The 13,160-nt window shown below is 44.8% G+C and overlaps 1 pseudogene across 1 annotated transcript in view; it reads right to left on the bottom strand.

Moving 5' to 3' along the window:
• Positions 1 to 13,160, bottom strand: part of LOC310871375 (E3 ubiquitin-protein ligase RNF220-like) — a 58,196-nt pseudogene that overhangs the window by 32,232 nt on the left and 12,804 nt on the right. Inside the window, exons 4-5 of the transcript XR_014571088.1 lie at positions 7,760 to 7,808; positions 497 to 592 (exon numbers count right to left, since the gene is read on the bottom strand). The product of XR_014571088.1 is annotated as an E3 ubiquitin-protein ligase RNF220-like (transcript). The remainder of the gene's footprint in view (positions 1 to 496; positions 593 to 7,759; positions 7,809 to 13,160) is intronic.

The following is a 13,160-nucleotide window of genomic DNA, read 5'->3' as shown; positions in this document are numbered from 1 at the left end:
TGTGTGTGTGTGTGTGTGTGTGTGTGTGTGTGTGTGTGTGCAGTGTGTGTGTGTGTGTGTGTGTGTGTGTGTGTGTGTGTGTGTGTGTGTGTGTGTGTGTGTGTGTGTGTGTGTGTGTGTGTGTATGTGCTGAGATGTAATTGAGATTAGGCCCTATTACTCAAAGTAAACTCTAGGGGGTATTTGCCAACCTGAGCAGGAAAGGCATTTTGCAAACAAACAAACAATCAAACACGCACGCATGCACGCGCGCGCACGCACACACCATTACCACTTGGACAAATCTCTACAGTAGATGGAAGAGATAATTATTGAGTTAAGGCTTGGCCAAACTATATGAAACCCTAGGCTGAACTTGTAGTTTGTGTTCCAGTTCAGGTAAAAAAAAAAAAAAGGTGTGTGTGTGTGTGTGTGTGTGTGTGTGTGTGTGTGTGTGTGTGTGTGTGTGTGTGTGTGTGTGTGTGTGTGTGTGTGTGTGTGTGTCTGAGTGAGTGACCTGGTATCTGTCGGAGTGATGGGCATCTTCGGAAGACAGAGGCGAGACAACAGGAGACTCTCCTTCACGCTTGATGTGGACGGACAACAGCAACGACTGGAGAGAGAGAGAGAGAGAGAGTTAGTCGAATAAAACACAAACATAGAGGGAACAATAGGATAAAAAGAGGAGCAAATTCACAGATCTTAAATACACAAACCATCACAAACATAATCGTTTTTCTTCTTCAATCTCAAATACTAGCCTATACTCTCCTAGGGCCTGATTCTTCAACGTGTTTCCGCTGATATATTGCCGTGACGCTGGCGGAAAGGCATTTACGTGGATTTCCCACATTAATTTGGAATTCATGGAAATGGCCGTGAACTTGACGCTGTCTTTGGTTCGTCGGAAACTCCGCTAAATCCTCCGCCACCTCTTTAGGTGGCGGAGATATTTGCGGAAGCATACACTTGCATAATAGATTTATTCAGAAGGCTTTAGTCTTCATGCTGAATCAATAAATAGTCCCCAAATCTCAGATAAAATATGTAGGCATGTGCCCCCAACATATTTGTCGATCAGCACAAAAAATCAGCACAAAAAACGATATATAGGCTATATATATATATATATATATATAAGCCGAGTGCACTTGTATGCCTAAATGCATGCATTATAGGCAAGTTAGCCTATAGAGTCCCATATACAGAAACTGCCCCGCAAGCCGACACCTTTTTATTTATTTATTAGGATATTTATATCATGCGCGATTGGGGATGCTCACTCGGCAGCCGAGGTGCAACGGTTGTGAGCTTGTAGATCGGATCTCGCGGACTCGCGCTGCATGTTAAAAAACAAATTCACAGTTATAATAAGAACATAGGCTTATCTGCATTCTGCACTGTAGGCCTACGAATCCAACATAGTTTAGTGTAGACAGTAATGCCTGCAGTAGGCGGCGGCAGGCCTAATGAAATTGTTTTGTTACGGAGATCCTTAAAGTCAGTTGACTGTCGGTGTGTGTGTGTGTGTGTGTGTGTGTGTGTGCGTGTGTGCGTGTGTGTGTGTGTGTGTGTGTGTGTGTGTGTGTGTGTGTGTGTGTGGCGGAGGGCAGACAGCAGCGTAGGCTACTGCCGATCCGATTCACATTGGAAAATGAATAGGGCTAATTAGCCCTATAAAAAAAAATAGAAGACCAATATTAGCCTAATGAATGCAGCGTGTTTGAAAGTCGGCCAGTCATATCAGTTTTAAACCAGCTCACCTCCACTCGTGAACATGACGGACACACAGACAGAATTTATAATAATGTATATTGATATTGATCACATGGATGCCACACACAGAATAGTTTAACTCACTGGATAAACTCACTGGATTATAATTTCTTCAGACAAGAGGATCCCAGGCCTACGAGGTAGGCCTATAATATATTTACTTATGAATGTATGGGCTACTGTTCTTTATCGCGCAACAGTGTCGAGGGCCCATGCAGCCCCCCTCCCTCTCTCGTCTCTCTCTCTCTCTCTCGCTCTCTCTGAAAAGACGACTTTTGCATTGACATATCCGATATTTTAAATATCGGATATGTTTTACCTCTGCAAAGGTGTGAGTGAACACCCGCCTTGGTCCCGAACTTAATTAAATAAATTATAATTATATTGCTTCAGCGGAGCACGCACCATTGTAAGCTTGGATATAGCAGTGACCGCGGCTGTGATCTCAGACAAACTGCTGTCTGCTGAGTCATGCTTGAAGCCTTTTATGGTCGATATGGGGCGTGGATCAATGCAGATGAGGTTGTCGGTTGCTTTTCCGATCACTTTGCACCCGCTGCTTTCAGTATGACATACACCTGCGATACGCCAGCGCACCTGTGGTACACACCACTCTCTGAATAACACGTCATCTCAACGTAGCTTGATCGGACGGATAAATACGATATCTGTTTCCGTCACCGTTACACTCTGGCGCATTTCGTTTTTGAAGAATCAGGACCCTAGAGTTCAAGATGTTATTTCACACACATTTCCAAACAAGACATACTCGTCCCTACGTGGCTTGCTCTGTGCACTGCCATCTGAATCAATCTGCCCACATTTAAGTTTGAATCAATAGCCTACAATCTTTTATCCTCTTTAGTACACGGAGCATCACTTCCTCCAGAATTAGCAGAGCATTAGCGCTATACACGGACGCCACGACAACAAGCACGCCAGACTGGTGTCTATAAAATCCCTTCCACTAATTAGAGTTAGTGTTTATGGGATGTTAAGAGAGGAGTTAGAGAAGAGAAGAGGTACTCATTACAGGGAGCTCGGAGAGGAGGAGTTAAAGGGGCACTTCACCCCTTTTGCAACCACTTTTGCAGCTTATTTAAATGATGTTTATAGGACACAAGAAACAACGTTCCTGGGGTTTTTATGTGTAATATGTGTTTTTAGTTGTTCATGACCAAAAACCTGTCATGAGAATAAAGCTACATAATATTTGAAACCCCGAGTTACTTAGTTTGTAGATTTTGATTACAAAAACATACATTATAACCACTTAATTTCGGGCCATTTGAAAATAGACGATCTACTACAAGCTCATCGCGACGCATTGTGAGCTTTATGTATTCTGCCTATTTCCAAAAGATTCTCATACATTAAAAAAACGGGACAATTCTGCATAATGGGTGCTTTTACTGTTGGTACTTAAAGTACATTTCAATGCCAATACCTTTTTACTCAAGTATACATTTTGAATTCCGGACTTTTACTTGTAATGGAGTGTTTCAATATTGCAGTATTGACACTACTACTTAAGTTAAAAGAAAATTAGTACTTTTTCCACCACTGACGTATGCATGGTAAATGCCAGGGAAGAAGAGGAGAGGACCGTAACTATCCCACATTACGGGACACTCTGTGTGTCCATAAAGCTGTCTCACAACACGCACGCACACACACACACGCACACACACAGATTCCATCATGCACGCACACAACCTGCACATGCAGTGCACACAACACACGACCCACTCACTGACAAAGCCAATCCAGTTAATTCCTCAAATGAACAAGGAGAGTAACCGAAAGGAGACAGAGATGGAGACAGAAAGAGCAACGTTCCATTTTCTTTACGAGTCTGGACAGAGACGTGTGCTGTACTGTACTGTCTGTGTGCGCGTGCCTGCGTGCATGCGTGCGTGCGTGCGTCTGTGTGTGTGCATGCGTGTGCACCTGTGCATGCATGCTTCATGTGTCTGCATGGGCAGCGGGTGTTTGTGCGCGGTGGTTTTGTTTATGCGTGTGCATTTTATGTGTGTTTTTATGCGTATGGGAGCATGTGTTTTTACAAGGCAGCTATGAAATATGTGTGTTTACAGTCATCTCCTATTAATCAAGCAGAAAGGGGCAGAGCAGAGGCTTAAGTGGTCGACAGCCATAATCTAATAATAATAAGTGAGAAATGACCAGCCCCCCAGAGCTGCCACGCTAAATTGGACATTATAGTGTGTGCGCGTGTGACCGTGTGTGTGTGTGTGTGGGCGACTGGGCATGCGTGCCTATGCGTGTGCATGTGTGCATAATCTTGTATTTACTGTACCTGCATGTGCACAGCTGTTGTTGGACATGATTATTACTTGGACAAGACATACAGTAATATTATTTTTTTACCTAGAGCATTAACCACATGGACCCTGCTTGGCTTGTTCCATTTCTTTCTCTTTTGCAAATACATGATAAATGTTTTTTGTTTGTTTTTTTTACAGCGTTGCAAGCTCTCAACGTGTCACACCGATGCGTTGTGACTGAGATTGTAGAATCTGAGATTGTAGAATAGCCACGTTTATTTTAGAATAGCCAAAGTATCAATACTGCAGGCTCATGTGGTCAAATGTAGGATAGTTAAATTCTCTCTTGGAACTGAACCAGTCAAAAAGACGTGAATGTAATTTATTTAATTAATCCTTTCAAATGATCCCTGGCTAATAAGACTTATATGTCTTAAAGCATTATATCTGCCCTCTATAACCCAACATGTATATTTAAAACACCTTATATATGTAATTTCTCTTAGAAATAGTTCATCTTTAGGGAAATATAGGGAAAAGTCCTGTCGCAAGATGATGAAGTCCCTAATTGCTCCTGATGTGCTGGTTGGTGCCTTGCATGGTTTCTGCCGCCATCGGTGTATGAATGTGTGTGTGAATGGGTGAATGTAATGCACAATCTATGTAAAGCGCCTTGGATAAAGGCGCTATATAAATGCACCATTTTATTGAGTGAAATAAAGATAAGATAAATAAAATATGAAAGGTGTTTTTAATTTCTAATTATAGTTCTAGAGGGCAAGTATAATGTTTTAAGGCATACAAGTCTTATTAGCCTGGAGTCCTTCTAAGTTCCTCTGCAATTTACTTTCTCCTCATTGCAGCCCCAGATGAGGGCTCTGGTATACCATAGCTATTGTAATGTTTGTGATCTCCCAGGTAATTTGGGGAGCGTCCTTCATGGCTTCTTCTACCGTCAGGGTCGTGACCCAGGCCTTAAAAAGAGCACTTGGTGGTCAGGGAGAGGCGGAGCGACAGCGGAGCATGTCCAGGCGTGACCGAGCATCAGGGAGCGCGTGTTTAGTATGCCGTGGCGGCGGCGTGGCGAATGGAGAGGGCTGGTCCGGAGCACGGGGGGCCCGTGTTTTACGGGGCGTCACGCTGCCCAACCGCGGCCGCACCGGAGATTAACCCCGACGCAACCTCCTCGCCGGCGATCAGCCCGCCGTTATAACGGCTTCCTCTAGTGGCCTCGGGGTCTTCCGTCACCATGGTGACCCTGTGTGCCATGAAGCCCAGCCGCGTGCGTGGGATATATAATCTATGAGCGCGGAGCATAATGGAGGCGCCGTCGGGTGGCAGAGGGCAAAGTGGAGGAGGAGGCGTGCCATGGGGGAAAGGGTACGTGATACCCTTTGCCCCCCCAAGAGACACGCACGCACAAACACGCGCAAACACGCACATACTTACAACCACTGTTCGGGTCGGTAGTTCCAGCTGAAATGTTCATGCTGACATCATTCAGACTGTGATAGCGCATGCATGTCCATGAATATCACACTGACTGAAGAGCATCCACATTACACACTGCAGGGTTTTCTTATTATTTATGTTTACATTCACGTCTTTTTGACTGGTTCAGTATAACAATGTCATGCCGAAAACAATGCTTAACTCCAATTCTATTTTGTATTAGGTAGGCCTACAGTGATATATTTATCTCTATATGGAACGCCCTGCCACTTGTGAAAGCTGCACCTTCTATGGACATTTTTTAATCTTGTTCTCTCTGGCCTTTTAACACCATATGCCCCTCCCCACTTTTTAATCATTCGTTGCTGTGCTCTCCCATTCTACACAGTTTTGTTCTGTACTTCTTGTAATTTTACTCGTGTCTTCTCGTGCATTTTCCCTACTGTATATATGTTTGTTTTTATGCTGTCCAGCACTTTGGTCAACCTTGGTTGTTTTAAATGTGCTCTAGAAATAAAATTGACTTGACTTGACTATATAGATAGATTTTAGATTTATATCTATATATCTGTATAATTATACATACTGGTGCTTATTGAGGAGTATACCCTATACCTGCCCGGATACGTTTACAATGGTGTAAATTAATACGGCTGGTGTTCTCTAATTGTCAGCCGAATCACTGTACATAAAGTACTGTATCAGCAGTACTATAATTATGTACTGTATAGTGCTGCAATGACCTCATCTCTACTATACCACCACTCCTCTTATCTCCTTCTCCCTCTCAGCCTCTGTCAGGCCACCTTTGCACATCTCTCTGATACACTGTACACTTCTTTTTTATCAAGTTCATTCTCTCCTCCTGAAGCTTGTTAAAAACCTGCTCTGAAATGCGAGGTGTTCTGACATCCCTGTATCATTGTGTGTTTGTGTTTGTGCGACTACTGTGCGTGCGTGCCATAGACTGTGTGCGTGCATGTGTGCTTGTGTGTGTGTGTGTGTGTGTGTTCACGTGCACTCATATACTACTGTATATCGTTGATGTCGGGCAGAAACGTGTTTGAATTTTTACTTTTTGCTTTTTACTACAGCGTCACACGAAAGCATCAAAAGTATCTGCTACTTTTGCTATTTTTTTAAATTAGAATCATGAAACTATAACAGTTTTATTTTTTTTTATTTTTTTTGCGGCTTACGCCTTTTATTGATTTTTGAAGGGACAGACAGTAGGCTGACAGGAAACGGGAGAGAGATGGGGGATGACATGCAGTAAAGGCCGTGTCGGGTCCGGGAGTCGAACCCGCGGCACACTGCGACTGGATTACCAGTCCGGTGCCCAGACCGTTACGCTACGGCCTGGGCCACTATAACAGTTTTTGACCTAATGAGGTTTCCACCCGACAGAGACGAAATAAACACTTTGTACATTATGTACATTACGTACATTATGATTGAAGCCATGCGGGCAAACTCGTCTTCGTGTGACAGCAGGACCAGAAGCTCCCAAATAATGCACAGAGCTGCTGCAGGTGATTCCAGATTATTGCGCTGCATGCCAGAGATTCAGTGCACATGTTGCATTATTCATTCTTCATGTCATTTCAGAAAGACAAACAAAAAGGAGTGGGTGACGTACAGTAGACTAATGAACCTCATGTCTATTATATCAGGTATACTGTACATCCTCTGTTACTGTAACACGTAGACATGGTTGAATGGCGTGGGTTTAGATTCACTCCTTCATCGTCGATTGGCAATTTCGTATAGGCTACATACACGCCTAGAAACCCCCAAAATCTGTACATATTACACTGAAATCCTCCTTATAGAGGCATAGACCGTGGCGGTGGGGTGCCGTTCTCTACCAAACACGAGAGACACCGCCGAGGACTCGAGTTCCCGCGTCGAACGTTGTGAAGTTCGGTATAGAGCCGACTCAGCCCCGTCCGAGTTGTAACCCAATAGCACAGAATCGTAAATAATGTCAAACCCGATCTCACCCAAACACGGCGAAATAGCACGGATTGGAAATTACGTACGTACAATACTAGTTAAAGCTATGCGCCTCCGTTGCTGTCAAATCAGTAGTAGTATAATATGTACAGATTTTGGGGTTTTCTAGGCGTGTATGTCCGGAATTGCCCATTTGTGCTATTTCACTGTGTTTGGGTGAGATGGGGCTCCCACATCAGGATGATCCTTATATTTATTTATTTATTAAAATACAAAGATAGAAAAAAAAGCACAATTTCAGTCCATCTTACCTTGGGGGTCCCTGGAGTGATGAGACCGTCCTTGGGTGAGGGGTTCTTACTGTTGGGGGGGAGGAGAGAGATATTATTCTGCTGTGTGTTGCATGTCAAATCAAAATTGCCCAAAAGAAAAAGCGAAAATAAAAGTTACAATAATCCATCCATGCATTCATGTCATCTATCTTTACCAACCCCATTCCCCTGACTGGTATTTGAATCCATTACAGCTAACGGTAACACTGCTAAACAGATTGGCTGGATAATGTTTTTTTATTGAAGCAATAATTCTCCCACATCGCCCACTCACTCACACACATATACACTTACACAAGCAAACACACACACACACACACACACACACACATACACGCACACACACACACACACGTTGTGTTGCGGTGGCAGAAGCAGGGAATAAGTGATTTTGCGGTGATTTGATTTGTCATTGCAGTGCACGGGCCCTGCAGGGCCTCTGTGGACTGTGAAATATGTGGGGGACAATCGGCTGCCTTGTAAACATTGTATTAGACACAGAGAAGAAGGACGGATGGATGGGTGGAGGAAAGGAGGAAAGAAAGGCCGAAAGAAAGAAAGAAAGGCCGAAAGAAAGGCCGAAAGAAAGAAAGAAAGAAAGAAAGAAAGAAAGAAAGAAAGAAAGAAAGAATGAATGAATGAAAGAATTTCCCTCAAGCGTGTGCGTGTAGTTTATGTGTGTGTGCGTGCCTGTGTGCACTGTGTACTTGTGCATGTGCGTGCGTGAGTATATATGCATGATGTGATGTGATTTAATGTGTCTGTGCCAGATGCTGGCAGAATGTATGCCCCCACCACTTGTGTTTAATAATACCCACTTCCAATAATTCATCCCTGTGACGGCCCCCTGTGTTTGTATTGTACTGTATTAGGGTATATAGTATATTGTGGTATATGGTATCTTATATTAGGTGGTCTGGTGTAGCTTTATATATATTATATTTGTTATTCACTTTGGTTAGTTTGCTTTGCTATTCCTAATTCCCTTTCTCCTTGTGTTGCAGTGGATTGGGGAGCAGAGCTGTGATGATCAATCAGCCAAGGGTCGGCACCTGGGCCCAGGTGCCGACGCCCTATATAAGCCTGCCTCCCCAGTCCCTTCCTCAGCTCTGTGTTATTCAGTTCTCCTCTGCCCTTCTCCCACCATGCACCTTTTCCATCATTTGAGTTAATACATACAACACGCACACACATCTCACTCATGCATACACGCACCACACTACTGACTACTGATTTCCACACCTCATCTGTTTGACTTTGATTTTGGTATGATTTTGACTTTACCTTACCTTTACCTTATTTTTGATTACTTAAATAAATTATTTCATTTGAGTACTGTGTCTCCCCTGTATTTTTGTTGTGTACTTGGCTCCCCTAGGCCAGGTATCTAACAAATGGGGGCTCTGTCCAGTGAATTAGGTGTGCAGTGAGTTTGGAGAGTCAAGTGACTCGCCCTCCTGCCTTTGTTCTCTGCTATTGTTCTCTGCTGCGGTAGTCTATGGGCAACTTGGCCTTAATTAATGGCTTGTCGGCGCCGTGGTTTTGAGTTTTGTGAATGAAGTGACGTCATTTGGGAACCATTCCGGGGATTCCCTTGTCATTCATCATTCCGGTGAGTACAAACTGATAAGCGATGTTTACTTCAGCGTACACGCTTGTGAATGTACTCGGACTTTGGGAGATGCAGTAATTTGTTTGATTTGAAGTTGATTTATTAAGTTTGGTTACTTTGCATTCGTTTTGATTAAGTTTGTGCTGGTGGAGAAGTTTTCCTGGCTGTTGTGCTGCTAAAGTAAATACATATATATATATTATAATTATAATTATTATAGTATAGTAAATATATATAGTTTGCTTGGCTGGTTTTGTTTTTTATTTTAATACGAGTGTCTCTGGTAGGCGCGTTTAGTCTCTGGTATAGAATATAGCTCGCTGGGTCTAGGCCGGGGGGTGGTTTAGGTGCAAGGTGCGGGTGTAGCGGCTGTGCGTACGCACGGTCGTCTCGGGGGCACAGCTGAGGGGTGCATGCGGGTCGCCAGTTTCTGGTTGCCCTCCCTGCCTCTCGGTATCAGCTAGGCCTTTGCGGTGGCCTTCCGTGCATAAGTACCTCCCGCAAACCGGCATGAAGACGGGTGGAGCATAGCTTGGGAATTATATAGGCTAGAGGGGCACTTGTATTTTTTTTTGTGTGTTTTGTTTCTGCCAGCTGTGAACTTTAAGCGCGCACAGAGCCATGGTCAGTTTAGAGGCATTTATTGCAGATCCGTCTGAGGAACTGTTATTGCAATGCACCAAAGACCAACTAATTAAAATAGCAGACCAGTATAGGATTAAACTGGATTCAAATGATAAGAGGACAAAGGAATCCATAGCAGTGGTTTTAAGGCACCATTTGTTTAAAAAGGAGTTTGCCGAGTCAGAGGAGGTGTCTCCTCCTCCGTTAAACGCTGCATCGGCGGTGCCTGCGGGAATGATGTCAGGGGCAGGCTTGACTTTTGAACAACAGAAAGAGTTGATGATATTGCAGGCTAAAATAATGGCTGACGCCGCTGAGGCGCAGGCTAAAATAATGGCTGACGCCGCTGAGGCGCAACATAGAATTGAAAGAATGAAATGGCAAGTGGAGCAAAACAGGCTGGACCTGATGAGGGACGGTAAGATTCCAGCTGTTGCACAAGTGTCCACCACAGGACCTGCTGAGTCCGCAGGGGGTTTCGATGTGAGTGGGAATTTACGTTTGGTTCCAAAGTTTAACGAACGTGATCCAGAGGCATTTTTTGCCATGTTCGAGCGTATGGCTGACGTGCGTAATTGGCCTGATTCTGCGCGCACATTGTTGTTGCAGTGCGTATTGACTGGCAGGGCGCAGGAGGTTTATTCGGCGATGAGTGTGGCTGACAGCCAGAATTATACTCGTGTCAAGGCAACGGTGCTGAAGTCGTTTGAGCTCGTCCCCGAGGCATATCGCCAGCGTTTTAGGTTCAGGAAGAAACATGACAAACAGAGTCATCTAGAATTCGCACGTGACCTGACTACCAGTTTTACGCGCTGGTATAATGCCTCGGAAGTAACCGATTTCGACGAGCTATGTGATCTAATGATATTGGAGCAGTTCAAAAACTCCGTTCCACCTCGAGTGGCGACATATATCAACGAGCAGAAAGCGCGCAACGCAACAGACGCAGCAGCGCTCGCTGATGATTTTGTCTTGACGCACCGTGGAGAGTTTAAATCGGGCGGTGGCAACACTGCTAGTGAGTCTCTCGGCCGATCTGATAAACCTTTTCCTGCTGAAGCTAAAAGTAATTCTAATGGCAGTGGTAATTTGCGTGAGCCAGACAAGATGTGCAATTACTGTCATAAACGGGGCCATTGGAAGTCTGAATGTTTTAAGTTGAATGGAAACCCCAGGACTCATAATTTTGCAGGACATTCGCAACCAAAAGGGGCTGGCGCAGCCGCTCCACGTCCGGTGTCCACTTGTGCTACACCAAATTGCGGCCCAAATAGGGACACGTCAGTTGCAGCACTGGATTCTTACCGCCCGTTTATCATGAAAGGCTCTGTGGCTTTGCTGCAAAATGGAGAAGAAGTGCCAGTAACTATTTTGAGGGACACAGGTGCTTTTGACTCATTTATTCAGGCTGGTGTTCTCCCTTTAACTCAGGATTCTGACACGGGTGACAAGGTGCCTATCCGTGGCATAGATATGAATATTCTGTGGGTTCCCTTGCATAATGTTTTGCTCAAATGTGAATTATTCCAGGGGGAAGCGAAGCTTGCTGTGCGCCCAGCGCTGCCGATCCCAGGGGTGACGGTGATTCTGGGGAACGACCTGGTTGGAGCTCGGGTGTGGGCAACCGTTCCTCCACCGGCAGTGGTGACATCTATTCCTTTGCTAACTGGGGGGATGGATAAAAGTGAACGTGACTTTCCAGAGGTTTTCTCAGCATGTGCGGTGACACGTGCAATGGCTAAGTTAAAGGGGAACTCTGAGTCAAAAGAATCAGTTAAGTCTAAAGTGTCTGACAAATTTGCAATACCTCTGGCTGATTTTCCATTGTCCATAACACGTTCAGATCTGGTGGCAGAGCAGCAGGCGGACCCATCTCTGAAGGGGCTGGTGCCGCTAATACGACCAGAGGACGAGATTCTTGACAGTGCTTGTGGGTATTTTCTTCAGAATTCCTTGTTGGTGAGAAAATGGCTGCCACATAATGGAAGGTTTGTGGGTGAACCGGTGTTTCAAATTGTGTTGCCAGAGAAACTCCGCCAGTCAGTGTTGAAGGTAGCACATAATGAATCAGGACATGCTGGTGTGAGAAAGACTTATGACAGGCTACTTAGGCATTTCTTTTGGCCTCGTATGAAGAGAGAGGTGGCAGCTTTCATTAAAACGTGTCATACATGCCAGTTAACTGACAAGCCTAATCAGAAGTTAAAACCAGCTCCATTGTACCCCATTCCGGCCATAAGCCAGCCTTTTGAACATCTAATCATAGACTGTGTTGGTCCCCTACCGCCCTCAAGGTCGGGGGCAGTTTATTTGTTGACTGTAATGTGCCAGGCAACTCGCTATCCTGCTGCTTATCCTCTCCGCACCATTACAACTCGTTCAGTTGTACGTGCTCTGTCTCAGTTCATCTCTATCTTCGGCGTTCCTCAGGTCATTCAGTCTGACAAAGGTAGTAACTTCTGTTCGCATATGTTTTCTCAGGTCCTGAAACAGTTGCGTGTGCGCCACAATCAGAGCTCTGCATATCACGCTCAGAGTCAGGGTGCCTTGGAGCGTTTTCACCAAACGTTAAAAGCTATCCTGCGTGCATACTGCACTGAGATGGGTAAAGACTGGGAAGAGGGTCTGCCGTGGCTGATGCTTTCTACTAGAGAGGTAACGCAGGAAAGTACAGGATTCAGTCCAAACGAGCTGGTCTTTGCTCATACAGTGAGAGGTCCATTGGCAGCACTGTCTGGAGATTGGATAGAGGCACAGCCTCCCAAAAATTTGATTGACTTCGTGAATGGTTTTCGTCATCGGCTGTACACAGCTGGGGTGATGGCAAAAGAAAACCTAGCATCAGTTCAGGGTAAAATGAAACAGTTGTTTGATCTTAAGACCGAGCGCCGGGTGTTTAGTCCGGGAGACCAGGTGCTAGCCCTGCTCCCCATTGTCACTTCACCTTTTCAGGCAAAATTTTCTGGTCCACACACAGTGGTAAAAAAGGTCTCAGAGCTAAACTACATTATTTCAACGCCTAATCGTAGGAAACCGACCCAGCTTTGCCATGTAAACTTGCTTAAGCCGTACTATGCACGCACTTCTGAGACACCTGTGTTGTGTGTGCAGCCAGAGGTTGGCTTGGCTCATGCAGTTTGCATG

This window comes from Protomyctophum parallelum (genome assembly GCF_964188405.1).
Source record: "Protomyctophum parallelum genome assembly, chromosome: 14".
Taxonomy (NCBI): Eukaryota; Metazoa; Chordata; class Actinopteri; order Myctophiformes; family Myctophidae; genus Protomyctophum; species Protomyctophum parallelum.
This window is presented reverse-complemented; position numbering and strand designations above follow the sequence as displayed.